At 45.7% G+C, this 19,485-nt stretch overlaps 1 protein-coding gene across 3 annotated transcripts in view; it reads right to left on the reverse strand.

Annotated features, from left to right (window-relative positions):
- ERG (ETS transcription factor ERG) overlaps positions 1-19,485 on the reverse strand; it is a 262,203-nt gene that overhangs the window by 198,068 nt on the left and 44,650 nt on the right. Inside the window, exon 2 of one of the 3 annotated variants that reach the window (XM_057697336.1) lies at positions 19,236-19,400. The exons of the other annotated variants lie outside the window; for them this stretch is intronic. The gene's annotated coding sequence lies outside the window, so the exon portion shown is untranslated. The remainder of the gene's footprint in view (positions 1-19,235; positions 19,401-19,485) is intronic. 3 annotated transcript variants of the gene reach the window in all.

The raw sequence follows: 19,485 nt of genomic DNA on the forward strand, positions 1-19,485 counted from the left end.
TTTCACACAATAATACATAAAACCAAACACAAAAAATAAACATTTTTAATCTTACAGGACAGTACCTTGAAAAGTACAGGAGTGCAGTACAACAGCTGGCACCCAGGGGCTGGCATCGAGTGAACAGGCAAGAAATAAAGAGACTGTACTGTTGTACCCTATACAGTACTGTACAGTAAAGTACACAAAAACACAACCACTTGTAGGGGATGCACGCACGTGACAACGCACGCCAGACACAGGAACTAACTTATATGATTGGACATGAGAACTCACTTTCGCGTCTTTGAAAGTTTGCAGCTGGAACATTCATACGCAGAGGACTTACTGTACTCAGGAGGTGAGGTTTATAACCTCTGGCTGTACAGCTATGCCCTCCATCCATACAGAATTTTCTATGAAATTCATCATCAGCAAGCTCACCAGTAAGTATTAACTGATGACACCCTGCAAAGACCTGTGTCCAGGGCTGAGGAAGGATGAAAAAGTTCCAAGGTGTATCCTCTTGCCTTGCGGCAGAGTTAGTGTGCGGCCTAATATTTTATGATACAGAATAAGGCGCAACATAGCAACTTTGATAAGACACACTGGGATAGCTCAGGGAAGAGGAAAAGGCTGCAGCTTTGGGTAGCAGGATTTAAATCAGATAATGAAAAATAGGAAGAATGCATATACACATGGGGCAGGGGACAGTCCAGGCAGCAGGAATAAGTGATGTGGACCATCAAGTGCGATGCAATTGCAGAGGACGCACCTATAAAGGAGGCGCAATGCAGCCACCTCTGCGTGTGAGGAAGAGCCTCTGCCAGCAGCATAACAACGTCCAAAGCATCTTCGCCATCCCCTGCGGTGGTCAAGGAGGGCTTTTCAGAGCAGGACAATGGCCGCAGACAGAGGGTGTGGAGGGAAGCTGGACCCGTGCCTCAGGCAGATGTTCTAGAAAAGCGGAGAAGTAGGAGAGCCTGAGAAGGGGACCGTGAGCACCTTCCTGGCTGGACCAGGAAGGCTTGTGTGGATCTCGGAGGGCCAGACGGAGCCATCGGGAGAGCCTGGAAGTACAGACTAGGAAATGCGGTCCTTGCTCTGAAAATAGCAGCTGGGGAATTCTGAGCATCTACAGAATGGAGTTTCCCAAAGAGGCTTTTGGGAAGATTCCCAAGGCAGCTGACTGCAGGGAGCGAGAGGCTGCAGCCATGGTCCAGCCCAGAGTGAAGGTGGTGCAGCCACAGAGCAAGGAGGCAGGATGGAGGGAAGAGGAGATGCCAAGATGGGGGCCCATCGGACACCGAAGAGGAGGGAGAGGGAGATGGAGAGAGGATGGAAAATGGGAAAGCGGGGGCTTGATGAAGATGGGGCATTCTGTTCCAGCCCCAAGGATGAGAAACTTCATCCTCAGACCCTGACCCGTGAAGCTGGGTGAGGTGAACGGGAGCTCCAGGGCTTGGTCCGGGTAGGGACTGGGCTTGGACTTCTCGGGGCCCCAGAGCAATGACAGTTTCCCTGGGGCGTGGGGGGTGGGACTAAGATGGGGGCTGGGGGAGGGGATGCAGGGAGATGGACGGGGCTTCTTGTCCTCCTGGGGGGTAGAGCCTGACCCTCAGCCTCCACACACCCACCTGCTGAACCCACATGCTGTTCTGTGTGGGAATTCTTTTCTTTTTAATAAATTTATTTATTTATTTATTTATTTATTTATTGGCTGTGTTGGGTCTTTGTTGCTGCACACAGGCTTTCTCTAGTTGCGGTGAGGGGGGCTACTCTTCTTTGCAGTGCACAGGAGCCTCACTGCCGTGGCTTCTCTTGTAGAGCACGGGCTCTACGCATGTGGGCTTCAGTAGTTGCGGCACATGGGCTCAACAGTTGTGGCTCATGGGCTCCAAAGCACAGGCTCAATAGTTGTGGCGCACGGGCTTAGTTGCTCCGCGGCATGCGGGATCTTCCTGGAGCAGGGATTGAACCCGTGTCCCCGGCACTGGCAGGCAGATTCTTAACCACTGCACCACCCAGGAAGCCCCCGGGACTTCTTTTCTTGCTTGAAATTTCTCTGAGTTTTCCATTTGCAGCATTCATGAGATACAATGATAATGTTTATTCGGCACTTTTTTTTCTCTTTTTGGGAAAAGAGCTACCAAGGACCTGGACTTTTCTTTGCCAGTTTAACTCTCTGAAATGTGACCAGGTTTTGCAATCTCAAAACCAGATCTTCTAAGCTGGCTCTATCTTTCTGTAAGAGAGGATGGGGGCCCTTCTCTCTTCTCGTTTTATGGCAGACAGAATATCTTGATCTTTGTGTAAAAAGTGCATCAGAAGCCAGTTAACCCAGCAAGGCTGCTGCAACTTCCCTGAATGGTAGTAATGGCCTCGTTTATCACCCAAACTGCGGAGCCTTGGGTGACACTGATCATTGGCTGGTGTACGAGAGCCTGGGAGGCAGTTATCGCTCTCTTCCTTTCTCTGATAAGGAAGCTGAAGCCTGTGAAGGTCACAAATCTGGTAAATGGACAAGCAGGGATTGGAACTCAGGATTTAAACCCAGCCTCTATTTATTCCATGAAACTTGCTGTCTTTTCCGTGGACGAAAAGTCACACGCTGGTTCAACGGCAGAGAAGACAAACAGGAGGCAAGCATCCCTGAACCCTTTCTGTGAGTCATGTCCTCTGTGGGGCCCCCTCCCGTGAACCTCTTTCGGTTAAAACCCTGAATGAGTGGGAAGATGCCCCTTAGAGAGCTGAGCACTGATCACTCAGAACCAACTCATGCCCCAAAGACAAAAATCCACATGTATGGACACACGCCGGCCAGCCTCTGCCTTAATGCCTCCCGGGGTCTCCTTCCTTTACTAGACATCTCTGAAACGCTAAATGTTGGCAATCCATTCTCTGAACAAACTTCCTAAAATCTCACGCGGCCACTGTGGCCTTCTTGGGAAGGCTCAAGAATGTCATCTCAGGCTGGGCAGGTAGTGGGCGCCCTCCCGAAGGTGTTCCCCTCGCTGGTGTTTCAGATGCGGCATGGACCCAGACATCACAGGATCCCTCTCCGCCCCATCGTGCCCATCCCCATTTACCAAAAATGCTAGAGAGCCAAACAAAACGCCTTGAGGCCCTTGCAGAGGGAAGCTGAGCAGACACCCACGTACCAGGTCTGGAAGGAGAGCTCAGCTGCTCTCACTGACATCATCGTCTGCTTTTCTCTCCCTACGACCACCAGCCTGCCACTTGCTCTAGAGAACCTTCCCCCAAAGCAGAGAATGGGGCCCTGGTTGTACTCCAATTCACTGCTCTCAGTCCATCTGGGGCCCAGAAAACATTGCAGCTGCGCTTGGCGCCGAGCAGGATGAGTGAACCCAGGATAATCCCATCACTCCCTTCCATCTACCCACGCTTCACGGTTATACCTTCATGAGTGAGAGAAGGACAAGCTGTGTGACCCTGGGTGAGTGACTCAGCCTCTCTGTGCCTCCCTTTGCACATTCATAAAATGGATACAATAGTGATACCTACTTACAAGTCTGCTGGGGGAATGAAATGAGCTAACATATTTAAAGAGCTTGGAAGAGTTCTTGGAACACAGCAAGCATTCAATAAATGTGAACTATTAAATTAGCTGCATAAAATGGTTTATGAAGAAAAAGTTCCAACAAGCTTTGGGGGATTACTTGTGAACTTTAAATACTTTGTGCATGGAGTCACATTAATAATTACCTATTAGAGATCATTTAAAGGTGAGTGCTTCCAGTGAGCGTGAATTACACACCCAGAGTAAAGGTGTGAAATGACAGCCCACGCCCGTGGCTCAGCTTTGCCAGTTACCTGGTTCTGCAGGCGGGGTTCTCAGGGGGGAGCAGAACCTGAGTTGGATATAAAGTTGAAGGGCGTTCAACAGGGTGTGCTCTTGGGATCAACCCACAAACGCAGCGGGAGGAAGCAGGCCTGGGCCGGGGGGAGAAGGGAGCTGTGAGGCAGCCCTAAGAAAGGCCTCAGGCAACCCCCTGGGGCGCTCTGCAGCTGATCTGGCCCTTCACAGCTGGGGGTCAGGGGCAAGGGGCCAGGCCTTCAACCCCTGCTGTGTGGTGACGTCTATGCGTCAACTGGGCTAGGCTCTGGTGCCCCAACTGTTTGGTCAAACACTAGCCTAGGTGTTGCTGTGATGACATTCTGCAGATGTGGTCAACAATGGGTTGACTGCAAGTAAAGCAGATGACTCTCCCTAATGTGGGTGAGCCTCACCCAATCAGTTGAAGGTCTTAAGAGGGGAAAAAAGAGGCTTTAGGGGCAAGAAGGGATTCTGCCTCCGGACTGTAACACAGAAATCCTGCCTGGGTATCCAGCCTGCCGGCCTGACCAACAAATTTCAGCATCAAGACGGGAACATCAGACCTGGAGATTTTCATACCGAGGGAAGTAAGTCACACCGAGAAAGACAAATATGACATAAGGTCACTTATACGTGGAATCTAAACATAATACAAATGAACTTATTTACGAAACAGAAACGGACTCACAAACAGAGAAAACAAACTTCTGGTTGTAATGGGGAAAGGGGGGAGGGATCAATTAACTGTACGGGATTAACAGACACACATCACTGTATGTAAAATAGACAAGCAACAAGGATTCACCGTGTAACACAGGGAGTGAGTCAAGGGTGAGTCAAAAATTATCTGCACTTCGGTTACGTTAAAACTCCTATAAATCCTATAGCCAGTGTGTGGATAACTTTTGACTCACCCTCGTATATTCAATATCTTGTAACATCCTATAATAGAAAAGAATCTGAAAATATATATATATATATATGTATAACGGAATCACTTTGTTGTACACCAGAAAGTACACAATATTGTAGATCAACTACACTTCAATAGAAAAAAAAAGACTGGAACATCATCTCTTGCCTAAGTTTCCAATCTGCTGGTCCATCCTATAGATTTTGGACTTGCCAGCCTCCACAGTGGTGAGGGCCAATTCCTTACAACAAATCTCATTAAAATAGGTATAAAAATACATAGAGATGATATAAATCAGATATACAGGCACTGACATATAGATATAGATTAAGATATAGATAGATATAGATATAGATACAGATATAGATGTAGATAGATATCCACACATATATATCTAAATCCATCCTAGAGGACCCGACTGGTACCCCTGTGCTGAGCAGGCACTGGCTGCCTCAGGAAGGAGGCCTGACATTGGGCAGGGGGTCCTCTGCAGCTGGCAGCACCCAAAGGGGGCCAACAGCTGAGACGTCTTCCAGCCACACTCCCAGCATCTGAGGGAATAAGTCCTCCGTTCCTGAGGGGGCAGCACGTTCCAGAGTCCACGCCAACTGGGCAAACTGAACAGATACAGAGTAAGTGGCCAGAACTGCCAGGTAAAACCCAGGATAATAACATCATGTAATTTAGAGTTGGGAAAAAACTTAGACATCGCTAATTCAGTGTGAAACACGCCAGCACAAACGCGCCGCATCGGCTGTTTACGGTCCATCTCAGCCGACCCAGGTCATCAGGGTCGGTCATCACATGAAGTGATGAGACCTCTGACAGCGGGTGACCCAGCACCTTCCCGAACAGCAAGGATGGGGCCTGCCCCTTCCCCACCCACAGGAGAGAGGGGGCGTCTCTAAAATTCAGAGTCAGAACGGGGAGGGGTGACCTGGAGGGTCTGCTGATTTCTGTGTGCTGTAAATATCCCCACCCCCGGTCTCCACGCACCAACAGGAGGAGGTGGGAGAGAAGTGCACGCGGGTCCTCACGGCTGTCACGTAGGCCACTGAGTGGGGAGTCCGAGACCAGGCACTTCTTTAGCGGGAGTGTTGTCAGTGTCTGTGCAGTGTCTCCACCGCCCCAAGGGGAGACGGGAAAAGGACTAAGATGGTGAAATTACACGCGCACACACGCACAAACACACACACACACACACACACACAGCTCAAAGCTTCAGAAGAACCATTTGGGGAGCCTCACAGAGCCCCCAGTGTCCCAAGCTGCCAGGACACAGGGACTGGTGCCTAACATCCAGGAGAAGAATCTCTCAGACAGGCATCTGAAGCCACCTGAGAGCAGGTAGGTGGATAGGCCATGCTGGGAGCGGGCTGAGCCACCACCAACCAGAGGCCTGAGCATCCTCTGGAAGGTTGGATGCCAGACTTCTGGGCGAGTCAAGCCTGAGAGAAGGAGGCTGGAGGTGTCCCGGGGTGGAGAAGCTATGAGGAGGGCATCAGAAGCAGACACAGGGGCCTCACCATGCCATGGACAGCTGTGGTCCCTTCAAGAGCCCTGAGGCATCACCACACCATGGACAGCTGTGGTCCCTTCAAGAGCCCTGAGGCATCACCACACCATGGACAGCTGTGGTCCCTTCAAGAGCCCTGAGGAACCTTCAGACACCCTCCAAACAAGACAGCTGACGCTTGGACTTCAGCTCTCAAATCACAATGCCCTGGGGAACAGGCCTTCCAACAGCCCTTTACCATCCTCCCCTTCCTGCTCCAGCCCCGGAAGAGCAAAGGCAGAGAGCAGTGGGGAAGGGGCAGAGGAAGAGCGGGGCTGAGAGGTGGGCTGCCCATGGCCCCAGAAGGCCTTCTGAGGCAGGCTCAGTGCACAAAAGATCTTTAAATGGACTGAAAGACAGACTTGCATTGATTAGACTGATCTAGGCTTCTCAGTACTTGAAAATTAGACTGTTGCTTTGCCCCTGGAAGTGCTGGGGAAAGTGAGGCATCTATGAGACTGGGATGGGGGTGAGATGTGCTCTAGACTTGACCCGTGAGTTTGGGGGAGATGCAGTTCATCCTGCACTGCCTTCCACTGAGTCCAGTGCATTCAAAATGCAGATGCTCAGCTTCTCACAGGTGTGGTGGAGTCCACGGGAGGAAGACCGCGAACCAAACCAGGTGGGAGCAGGTACCTGAACCAAGAGTGAGCAGCAGCCCACCTGGTCTCTGCAAGAGACGGAGAAGCAAGAAGAGGTGGAGTCAGGGAGCAGTGGGGGGCCAACCTCGGGGACAGAGCCCAAAACTGAGACACACATCTGGACAAACACTAGGAGACAGAACGGCCTGGAGAGAGTCAGTAGTCCAGGCTGGTGACAGACCCACACGTCAAGCCCCACCCAATCCATCCCACCCCTGCTTTGGCTCACCCAGGACTGCACAGAAACAAGTGGAAACACCGGGCTGGGAGAACGGCTGGGCAGAGAGGAGCTTTGATAACACGACAATCAGAAGCACTTGCCTGCAGGCCAGTGGCTGGAAGAAATGTCCTGAGATAACAGACACTAATGTTTAGAGAAAGACAAATATCATATGATATCACCTACATCTGGAGTCTAAAAAAACCATACAAATGAACTTATTTACAAAACAGAAACAGACTCACAGACATAGGAAACAAATTTATGATTACCAAAGGGGAAAGGGGGGGTTGGATAAATTGGGAATTTGGGATTAACAGATACACACTACTATATATAGAACAGATAAGCAAGGCCCCAGTATATAGCACAGGGAACTACATTCAATATCTTGTAATAACCTATAGTAGAAAAGAATCTGTAAAATAAATATATATATATATGAGAATCACTTTGCTGTATACCTGAGACATTATAAATCAACTACACATCAATTTTTTAAAAAAGAGAAAACTTTCAAGAAATCACATCCCCAAAACTAATTAATTAAAAAATAAAGTTCCCAGCTGGGTTCGCATGTTCCCACAAGGAAGGGGATGTGAGACAGAAAACGTCCCCTGAAGGTCAGGACTCAGAACAGCTCCAGTGCAGTGTCACAGGGACCCCTCCACACACTGCTCCACCGGAGCCAGGCCCCCAGGGTCCAATGAAAGGGTCCACAGGGGGCACTGCAGTGACCCCACCCTAGGTGGCAGCCTGTCTTTTGCCAGGACTGTAGGACATCATCAATCCTATCAACAACCCCTCCCTGCTCTTGAGAGGAGTGAAGAGAAGGGTGAAGTTCCATTTCATGTGACCAAGAAATGCAACAATAAGGGATCTTAATAAGGATGAAATCATAGCACCAGTTGAAAGCAGAATTAAACAATTAAGAGACACTTCCGGCTGAAATATGCCATGTTCTTGTTTGTTTCTTTATGTTTTAATTTTCTGAGACAACCAATAACTAGTAGTGAGTATCTTCCATAGGTGAGCCAACAAGACGTCAGATTGAGACTGCAGGCAATTCCTAAACTCCGACAGAGCTCACGGGAAATGAAAGGCAGCCCTGCAATTCCAACCTGTCCGTGTGTCTAGCCCCACTTGGAAACCCTTGGCTCTGAGATGCCCACGTAGTCACTATTCGTTTTTTTCCTCTCTGGTTACAGCAGTCTGGTTTACAGGAGAACAAGAGACACCCAGAAGCATCACCGCTACCCACAGGACATAGGGTTCATCCGCTTGTATTGCTGGAACTTATGGATGTCATATGACTCAGAGAATCACTGGATTCCAGAATTGGTCCCAGGACCCCCATTCCCGACTCCCCACTCCCACCAACTCAGGTGACAGAGCCTAAAATACAACAGCCATATGAGGCGGGAGTCCAATCTAATGTTTAAAACACACGAGTGATGGGAAGGCTCAATTGCAAAGGTGCCGTGGTCCCTAAAGATTTATAAAGCTTGGTAAAGCCTAAAGGAAATCATGGCAAATCTCTAAGTTAAGTTACGAAGAAATCCAATACCATATTATTGTACTAGACATGTTCTATAGGAGAAAAATCAGAGAGAGAGATGACAGATGATAGATGATAGATAGGTAGATAGATAGATACAGATAGATATGAATGGATGGATGGACAGATAGAGATGAATGGATGGATGGATGGATGGATGGATGCATAGACGTATGTATGTATGGATGGATAGATGATAGATAGATAGATAGATAGATAGATAGATAGATAGATGATAGGAATGGATGGATGGACAGACAGAGATGCATGAATGGATGGACGGATGGATAGACAGATAGATGAATGGATGGATAGACAGATAGACAGACAGACACAGATGATAGACAGCTACTGATATTATTTTCAGTTTCAACTGCCAAAGGCTAACCAGAGAACTCAGGATGATTACGGGGATGGGGTGGGAGTAGGGGGTTAGACTCACAACTAAACGTTGTTCCCATACCAGAGGAATTTCTCCCATTTTAATTCTTAGACGACCTGACTCCTGGAGTTTCTCATCCCTTTTGACTTGCTCCCATGAGCATTTTACTCCTATTTCTATTTTCACGGATCCTCCTATTTCTGTGAGCATTTCCAGTCACCACTTTAAGGAGAGAGGATGACAGTTTTCTCCTAGAATAATAATAGAAGCAACTTTAAAATAAATTCATAGGCATAAAAAAAATCAAAATGAGCAGAAGTCAAAGCCTAACAAGCACTTTTGTAAAAGGAAGTTATTTCATGAAAAGCATTTTGAACTTGCGAAGACTTTGAAGGTCCTCAGAGCCGTTTCCATTGTCTCTCTGACTGCGCTGCATCCTGTTATTTGCACTTGGCATAAAGCTCCTGCTTCTTGATTTAATTTCGGCCTCTAACTTTTGACATGTTCGTTGCAAAGGTAGGAACTTTGAAAAAAAAGAAACCACAACAGCTGTGCAAACAGCTGACATTTGAAAATCAAACGATTTTTGATAAATATTGACTTTAAATGGGGAGGGGAGGGAGTGAGAACTGAAAAAGCAGCAAACGGATATATTTATAGTAATTTAAATCCACCCTTATCATTAAAATGCTTCATTCAATTATCATATGTTATACAACATTATCATTAAAAATGCTTCTGCCTTTTGTCACTAGCAGCACAGAAAAACAGCACTAAAAATAATGCTTAATAACGCACGGATGTGTGGGCTTTGTCCTCTTCCTCTCAAGCCCTTTTGAAGAAAATCTCTGAACACCTCACAGTGATTTGATGCTTAACGTTCAATTCCTTTCAGCAGCTGGAAGTTTCCTGAATAAAACACACGAGGCTTTCATTCCTGCAACTCTAAGATCTGGTGAAAGCCCTCAAAAAATTATGATCCCGTTGGAAGGAATTTCCTCCTGAGAAGTGAAAGATGAACCACATCAAAAAAGGTACTGAAGCGCTTTTTGTCTCTGCTGAGAACGGGTGAGCTTGGCCATGGCCGGGACAGGACCCCCACTGTACTGTCAAGGAAGTGGGGCTCAGACTTATTTCAGGCAGGGACATGGGCAAGGTGACACTGAAAACCTGTACAGCACAGGCACCAGGAGCATGCCCTGATATCAAACTGAGCCAGTTCCAAAGTGTTACACTGTTACTTCCCAGATCTTCATTGGTGTATAATCGCTTTACACTGTTGTGCCAGTTTCTGCTGTACAACAAAGTGAATCAGCTGTATTTATATGTATATCCCCATAATCCCTCCCTCGTAAGCTTCTCCCCACCCTCCCTATCCCACCCCTCTAGGTCATCACCAGTCATCAAGTTGCTCTCCCTGTGCTCCACAGCTTTTGCTGCTGTGCTATATACACTTTTGATTTATATCCTTATCACCTAAAGAACTTGCCTTTGAAAGCAACAGGAAGAGATCTGAAATGTATCCAAATTAGAACCTTTTCAACAAAATTGCACATAAAGATGTCAAGATCTCCAGCAATGGGCCTTAACTGAACATTTTTCAAGATTTTCAGACAAAATTGTAGTAAAGCAGAGAAATATCAGAGCCATCCTTTGGGGTTCCTTGTTCTGGGACTTTTGGGGAAGCCCCACCTGTGTAGGAAGCAATGGATTTGGGGTCCGACATTCAAAACACACAGCTTTCTCAATGGTTTTACTGAATTAATCAGCTATTTTGCAAACAAAGTCACAAACGCAGACATCGGGAAGATCTTCCAGACATCATCCAGGTCCAGGGAATCCTTGACCCAGTTTTTGGATCAGGAAAGTTCTCTGATGAGATTTTCAACCAAGCATCCTTGGAGAAATCGGGGGGAAAAGTGGAAGAAGGCTAATTTTATTCATGAAGCTAAATTACAGTAACTGAAGGCATTTTCCTTTCTTTTGAGATTATATCCTTCTATTTTTGGTGTTAGAAAAAACAAATTCTGGTGTTAAAAAAACAATTTTTGGTGTTTAAAAAAACAAATTTCACAGCGGAAATGCTATGAAATTACAGAATAGGGGCTTTTTTCGTTTGTTTTTTACTTTTTATGTCCTTACTTAACAAAACAATTTGGAAATCCTGATTCCCTTTCCTTTTTTATTTCACTAGACCCATGTCTTAATTGCAAGTCTCCACTCTAAACTGTCTGCAGAATGATGAGAATTTAATTAGATACCTGAAAACATTTATCATAAAATAAATAGAAGAAAGTGCAAAATAGTATATACAGTATGATTACGGCCAAGAAAGATAACACACAAATGTGATATAAAATGCAAAATGAAAGTAGTTGCATAAGGATGGTGTAATTGGGACAATGTAAATTTTCTTTAATTTCTTTTTAATATTCCTATAGAATTATTTTTTAAATTAAAAGAAGCTTCAAATGATTATACACTACCTATCAAAGCAATTCTGTCTGTAGCCACTGGAGTGTCTCTTTCTAAAAATATTCACATAAATGTTAGTTCCTTTGTCACTTTTATAATTTATACATTATGGCTATTACTTATTTTACCCTACCTAAATACGAATCAGTCCTCGTGTTCATGTTGGGTCCTGCAGAACAGTCTAGGCCATGTTCGAAGATCTTTCTCTGACAGGGTCAGCTTGAATAGGAGCGATTTTAAAAGCTTCATAAAAGTTCTATTAGTCTCGTGCCATTACAGGATGCACAACCCGTTTGCTCTCCTATCGGGAGTCTGAAATGTTAACTAGGGCCTGTACATCTTCCATCTTTTCTTTCCCAGTTCTAACGGAAGGTTCTGCGTTGGTTCTCCTTCAAACAATCTTTACACCGTACCTACAGTTAACACAGGGGAGCAGGAACCAGGTGGGGAACAGATAACACAACAGACCTCCTCCTCTGTATCCCCATGGCCCGTCCCTCACTCACTGGAGGGCAGATTAGGGAGGAAGGTGCGGTAAAATCACGTAAGAGTTTTTAATTACACTAGACCAGACTCACACATGGCTGAAGGAAACTGGAAAGTTTTTAAATCTACCAGCAAGTCAGCAAGAAGGGCTGTGAAAGAGATTTGTCTACACACGCATAAAAACAGAGGGTGAAAAAAAATCACTGAATGTGCCTATTACAGATAGACTGAAAAACACAATGGTCCAGCAAGATCTAACAGGTTCTCAAAGGATCCTGCACGAAATAGAAAAATTACACTCTTTTCATGCCCATGCGGAAGATTTATAAAAACTGACTAAGGAGTAGGTCCCAAAGAAATACGCGTCATCCACAAAGGCCAAAGGATGGCTCTCCACACTCTCCCACCACATGAAATAAGATTAGAAGTAACAAAAAGACATCTCACAAAGAAGGACTTTTAAACTGAAAAAAAAACCAAAATATTATGAGTCAAAGAAAATTAAGAAAAAAATTACCACTGGACCACCAGAAAAATCAATATATAAACTAGACCTACAAATACCAGTATGGATAACCCTGAAAACATAATGTGAAGGGACTTCCCTGGTGGTGCAGTGGTTAAGAAGGGGACACGGGTTCAATCCCTGATCTGGGAAGATCCCACATGAGCACTACTGAGCCTGTGCTCTAGAGCCCTCGAGTCACAACTACTGAGCCCAAGTGCTGCAACTACTGAAGCCCACATGCCTAGAGCCCAAGCTCCACAAGAGAAGCCATTGCAATGAGAAGCCCGTGCACCACAACAAAGAGTAGCCCTGGCTGGTCGCAACTAGAGAAAGCCCAAGTGCAGCAATGAAGACCCAACGCAAGCAATAAATAAATTAACTAATTTTAAAAAACCCATAATGTTGAGTAGAAAAGCAAACCGCAGAAGGATATGTATGGAATAACACTTTATGTAAAAAATGTTTAATGCATTTATAGAATACACGTGTGTGCGCCTGTGTGGACATGTGTGAGATGCATGGCACATACACACAGAGAGAGGAAGAATACACACCGTCTCTGGCTACTGAATGGAGATGGGGTAGCCGAGACCAGGAAGGGACATAAATGAATCATTGACTCTATTTGTAAGTATTTCTTTCAAAAGAATCTAAAGAAACTACAGCTAAGTGTTAGCAACGTTAAATTGGGTGGGTGAATACATAGATTTTTGTTTGTTTCATTATGACCAGGCGTTGTGTATTTCAAATACAGATCGTTAAAGAAGAAAAGCCACTTGATGACCCAAAGCCATTTCTAAGGTGGCTTTTGCTCCTCTGACTGGGGCTCTGGCTGGAGCCCTGTGTGCAGGATGGACCAGAAGCCACGATGAAAGATGGAGGGAGGTGCGAGGTCACAGTGGGTTGTGATTCAGCACAGAAGCGTTGCCATTAGTGTTCAAACACACAGCAAGTAACTGAGCACAGCTAATGCTTCGATTTCTCCTATCCACAAAAGCAAAGCTTCCCGGAAGGAATGAGAACTGAAATGTTTTCCTAAACACATTGGTTCCTGACAAATGCGCTCCAAGCTCAGATCCTGGTGGTGCAAAGGGCACATCTTCAGAGCTGCTGGCAGCTCCCGGCCACACCTGCTTCTGTGCGATGGCAAAGGTCACGACCCAAAAGCAGCCCATCGGCGGCCTCAGCCTCCCACTGCACAGGTCGACCTGGCCGGCGTCCACCCACATCTCCGCCTTCCAGCTTCCCCATCGTAAACCTGATCCCTGCAGACAGTGTGAGTGCTAGCAGGAGGGGGCTGGATTCCTCGAAGTTTCGATGAAAACACAGCATGCAGACCAAGCAGGAGAGATTGAATTGCAATTGTACCAGCACTTAAGGACAATGAACTTTTGATCCGAGCCATCATTCTGCTCTGTGGTGTGAGAAAGGAAACCTCAGGAATGATACCCGGCTTCCTGTGACCACACAGCAACGCGCATCTGGGCAGCCTCTCCCCATCCAGAGCCGGGTCCTGCACACAAAGCAGGGATGAGGAGGAGGAGGAGGTCTACGGAGAGGCTGAAGAAGAGGAAGAAAGTGTTTCCCATGAAGGAGGAGAGAAGCTTTCGAGCAAGACGGCTCAAAGAAAAAGCCTTCAGCACCATTCCCCATTGTGTGGCCACCAAAAACTCCTCTCACCCAGAAACCACCAAGACGGGGGGAAGGTGGGACACAGATGTAAAATCCCTGCCAGCTGCTCAGGTCCCCAAATGTGGGCTCCATCTTCACTTCCTCTCCTCCTCTCACACCCAAACCACAGCCAGAGTGTGACACACTCGGCCCCCGCCTCCAAGGAAACCACCCTGCACCAAACACTATCATTTCTCATCCAGATTATTCCCAGAGCTTCCTGTGTTTTCTGCTTGGAAGCAAAACACAACTGTCCACACGGCAGCCAGTGTGATCTCGTAAAAACACACGTGATACTATGTCACCCCCGTTGCTCAAAACCCTCAATACTGGGCTCCCATCTCACACAGATTTAAAAACCCAAGACCCACGTCCTTCCCGTGGCCTGTCAGCATCCTTCATCCTCGGCACCTCTTGTTTCTCTCACCTCATCTCCACTCCCTCTGTCCACCTCCCACACTGGCCCCTTCGCTGCTCCTCAAACTCGGCACTGGCTGTTCCCTCCATCTGGAATATTCATTCCCAGCTAGCTGACGGAGCCCCCTCACCTCCTGCAGGCCTTTCACCCAAATGTCACTGCTTCCATTACTGGTCACTATAAAATCCTAACCTTCGTCGTTCTCTATTTCCTGTCCCTGTTTTATTTTTCTTCTTAGCACTAATTTCTACCCAATCAGGCCTTCTGCCATTTCTCTCTTTTTCGGACGGTGCCCCTGGGAGAACGGATGCTCTGAGCACAGGGCCCGTAGTCTGCTTTGCTCTCAGCTGTACCCCAGCACCCAGAGCCAGGCCTGGCTCGGAGGTTGTGAGCAGTAAACATCTGTGAACTGAATTATGATGAGAGTCTGCGACAAAACAGGAGGGGAGCAGAGGGCATAATTCTGCTTTCTGGTTTATGAAATTCATGCTAAGCAGGAAAAAAAGAGGCCTTCTGTGTGATTCTTCTTTCCTGAGTCAAAATGTTAATGCCTTTGATTTTTAAATAAACTAAATTTAGTTGGAGATCTTCTAAATCAGTTTTGTCAAGTAAGTTGTATGTACTCTAGCCCGTAAATAGGAGGAAGAATGTGGGTGACATTTCCAAGACTATAGCAAACGCCAGCCAGGAAAACACACACAAAACGTCCTGGGGGTCCCGCTATGTCCTACTTTGAAGAATTCCACTTTACAAAATCATGGTCATAAAATGTTTAGAAAAGTTTAATCTATTCTTTAAGTGGGCCCTTAAAATTTTGCTCAAAGAACAGTTTTCTGAAAATGTGATTGATTTGGATGAATTTCCCTCTTTTTTCTTGACTTTTTCCTTTTTTTTTTTTTAGAAATAACATTAAAGGAGTAGCATTTTGATTAAAGCATATTAGTAAAACCTTGATATTTTATTTTATTTGGTTATAAAATGTTTTCATTTTCTATCATTATCCATGGTGGCTCTTTTGTAGAATGTTTGTTTTTCATAAGGCTAAAGTCATGTGTAACAGGCAGGTTCCTTTTACAGCAAGAGCATTTGCACCTATTAAATCCTATATGTTCTTTTTAGAAATATCTCCTTACCTTCCTCCATCTTCCATTTCAACTGAAGAATTATTCAAATCTTCCTGAATAAAAAGATGAAGAAATGAAACACAGAAACTAGGTACCCTTATAATTATTTTCTTTGACGTTTCTAAGCAGCAGACTATATTTGCACATCAGGCTATTTGTAAAAGATGCACAAATCTAACGTGTACCACAATGTTCATTGCAGCACTATTTACAATAGCCAGGACATGGAAGCAACCTACATGTCCATCAACAGATGAATGGATAAAGAAGATGTGGTACATGTATACAATGGGATATTACTCAGCCATAAAAAGGAATGAAACTGAGTTATCTGTAGTGAGGTGGATGGACCTAGAGTCTGTCATACAGAGCGAAGTAAGCCAGGAAGAGAAGAACAAATACCATATGCTAGCAAATATATATGGAATCTAAAAAAATGATATTGATGAACCCAGTGACAGGGCAAGAATAAAGACGCAGAGGGAGAGAACAGACTTGAGGACACGGGGTTGAGGGGAGGAGAAGCTGGGACAAAGTGGAAGAGTAGTACAGACATTTATACACTACCAAATGTAAAACAGAAGGCTAGTGAGAAGCAACTGCATAACACAGGGAGATCAACTCGATGATTGCTGACGACCTCCAGGGGTGGGACAGGGAGGGTGGGAAGGAGGCTCGGGAGGGAGGGGATGTGGGGGTATATGTATAAATACAGTTGATTCACTTTGTTGTACAGTGGAAAATGGCACAACACTGTAAAGCTATTACACTCAATAAAGATCAAAAAAAAAGATGTACAAATCTAAACAAGGAGAACCCTTGAAGTCCCAGTTCATCGCAGTTTGCTCACTGGTTCTTACCAGCATGAACAAGATAGTCATCTTGTCAACTGCATTTCAAGCATACAACTGAATCAGGGTAGCGAGGACTCTGGATGTGTCCACCCCAGAACAACCGGGGACATTTTGATCATCTTATCTAAGACTGTTTAGTAAACTCACAAATGAGTCCAAGATGCTAAACGGCCATGAGTTTAAAAAAGAAATCATCGGCCTTTAGTCAGACTTAGTTTCCAAAATAAAAATTAGGACAAACAGCTACTTTCTAGTCTATTGTTGATGTGTGTCCTCTAAGAAGTGACCAGAGTATAAAATCTGACGATCGCAGTGTCATCAGAGCTGTTGGATGAATTCGGGAAGCCCAGGCACGAAAGCACCCACGACCGCATTCCCACACAAACAAAACACGGTCCTCACGGACAGCACGAATTCCCTTCCTCCCTGCTGCAGTGGGTTGCCCATCACCCTCACGAGAACATAAGAATCCTCTCCCACATACGCTGTCCCCAAAGCGCTGACGTCCGCAAAGAGCAGCCAACACACCTGCAGACGGGGGTTCTTCACTGTTCATTGCGGGGACAAGCGAGGGACAGCACCGCTTTTCTTCCCTTTCTCCTTCAATCCATTCCCACCAACTCCCTCACCAGCAGACAAACTGCTCTCCTGGTGAAACAGTGAGGGTGACACATGGCCCTGAAGTTGCCCCATTCCTTCCCATGAGGAAGCAAAGAGGTACCATGACATCCAAGATACCTGGTTAATTCTGCGCTTCACTAAAGCAAATAAACTGCTTGCAGCGTTTCAGTGATAATACCAGTGCTTCCTGCACAACCCGCTGCTGCCTCGCCGGAAGATAAAATGCCAGGCGATGTAAATTTAAATTTGAGAGGTGCTGAATTATCTAGCTGAGTAAAACGATTATCTGAATAAAATGTCCAAACAGACTTGACTTGGGACCTAAAGGTCCCCCAGTTCCTACACCTTGAAGTGAAGCCGTAGCACGTGTGGACGGCACCTGTTAAAATGCCCCTGTGGTCCTCTGGAAAGGTCTTCTGGAAGGAGGCAGCAGAGCACAGCAGGTGGCCTCCATGGCCTTTGAGGTCAGGTTCAATTCTGATCCTGGCTCAGACGTTCACTACAGTAAGTCCCCCTACATACAAATCTTCAAGTTGCAAGCTTTCAAAGATGCAAAAGTGTGTTCTCACTCATGTCCAATCACATAAGTTAGCTCATGTGTCTGGTGCACACAGTCACATGTGTGCATCCTCTAAATGGTTGTGCTTTTGTGTAGTTTACTGTACAGTACGGTATAGGGTACAGTAGTACGGTGTCTTTATTTCAAGCCCAGGATGTCCAGAAGCAAGTGTAAAAGCAGTGGTGATGTAGTTGGTACTGCTAAAAAGAGCCAGCTGTTGTACTGGACTACTGTACGTTTCAAAGTACTATACTGTAAGATTAAAAATGTTTATTTTTTGTGTTTGTTTTTTATGTATTATTTGTGTGAAAAGTATTATAAACCTATTACAGTGCAGTACTATACAGCTGATGGTGTTAGTTGGTACCTAGGCTAACTTTGTTGGACTTACAAACTCATTGGACTTACAAACGTGCTCTGGGAACAGAACCCGTCTGTATGTAGGGGACTTACTGTATTTGTGTGACTTTAGTTAAATTTCTAGCCTACCTGAGCCTCAGTTTTGTAACCAATAGGAGCCATCTCAGAAGCAGTTGTAAAGATATTGAGACAAGGTCAGTAAAGCATCTGGCATGCAGCAAGCCAGATAAATCCATGGCTTATATTATATAAATAATAATAATGATATTAAATACAGGCACACCTTAGAGATATTGCAGATGTGGTTCCAGACCACCATAAAAAAATGAGTTACACCAATTTTTTTTGTCTCTCAGGGCATATAAAAGTTATGTTTACAGGATACTGTGGTCTAGTAAGTGTGTGGTATAGCATGATGCCTAAAAACAAATGTACGTGGCTTCATTTAAAAAACACTTTATTGCTAAAAATGCTATCTTTTAGCATTCAGTGAGTCGTAAGCATTTTGTTGGTGGAGGGTCTTGCCTCGATGTCGATGCTGCTGACAGATCAGCGTGGTGACTGGGAAGGCGTGTCTGTGCCAATTACGTACACTCAGACAGCAATGAAGTTTGCCGCATCCACGGGCTCTTCCATTCACTTCAACACTCAGAAGCCACTGTAGGGTTGTGAAGTGGCCTAATTTCAATATTGTTGTGTCTCAGAAAATAGGGAGGCCTGAGGAGAGGGAGAGAGACGGGGAAGAGCAGATTGGTGGAGCAGACAGAACACACACATTTATCGACTAAACTCACTGTCTCACCACGACACCACGGCACAATCGCCGTGACAAGTATCCTAATAAAGAAAAAGTTTGAAATATTGTGAGCATTACCAAAATGTGACACAGAGACATGAACGGAACAAACGCTGTTGGGAAAATAGCCCCAACAGACTTGCTCAGCATGGGGTTGCCACAAACCTTCCATCTGAAAAAAAAAAACAAAACACAAAAAAAAAAACACAACTGCAAAGCACAATTTAAAAAAAAAAAAGAATGCAAAACAATGAGGTCTGCCTTTAATGATACTCACAATACTTGATAGTTGATTATCAGAATGTAAGCCTGAAGCAGAGGTGTGCTGGTAAAAGTATGGTTTGCTTCTTCGGAAAAGAAAGCCCCAGTCGGTAGCCACGACCAATTTCCGTGGCACAATTCCTCCCACGGGGGCCAGCTTCCGGCTGTCAGCGTGATGTCGCTGCACGCAGACCTGGGAGGGTAAGCACACTCTCAGCTCTTACGGGCCGTGAGAGCCGGCGGTAGCTCACCATTGGTCCATCCCC

The sequence above is a fragment of the Hippopotamus amphibius genome, chromosome 10 (assembly GCF_030028045.1).
Source record: "Hippopotamus amphibius kiboko isolate mHipAmp2 chromosome 10, mHipAmp2.hap2, whole genome shotgun sequence".
In the NCBI taxonomy this organism is placed as follows: domain Eukaryota; kingdom Metazoa; phylum Chordata; class Mammalia; order Artiodactyla; family Hippopotamidae; genus Hippopotamus; species Hippopotamus amphibius.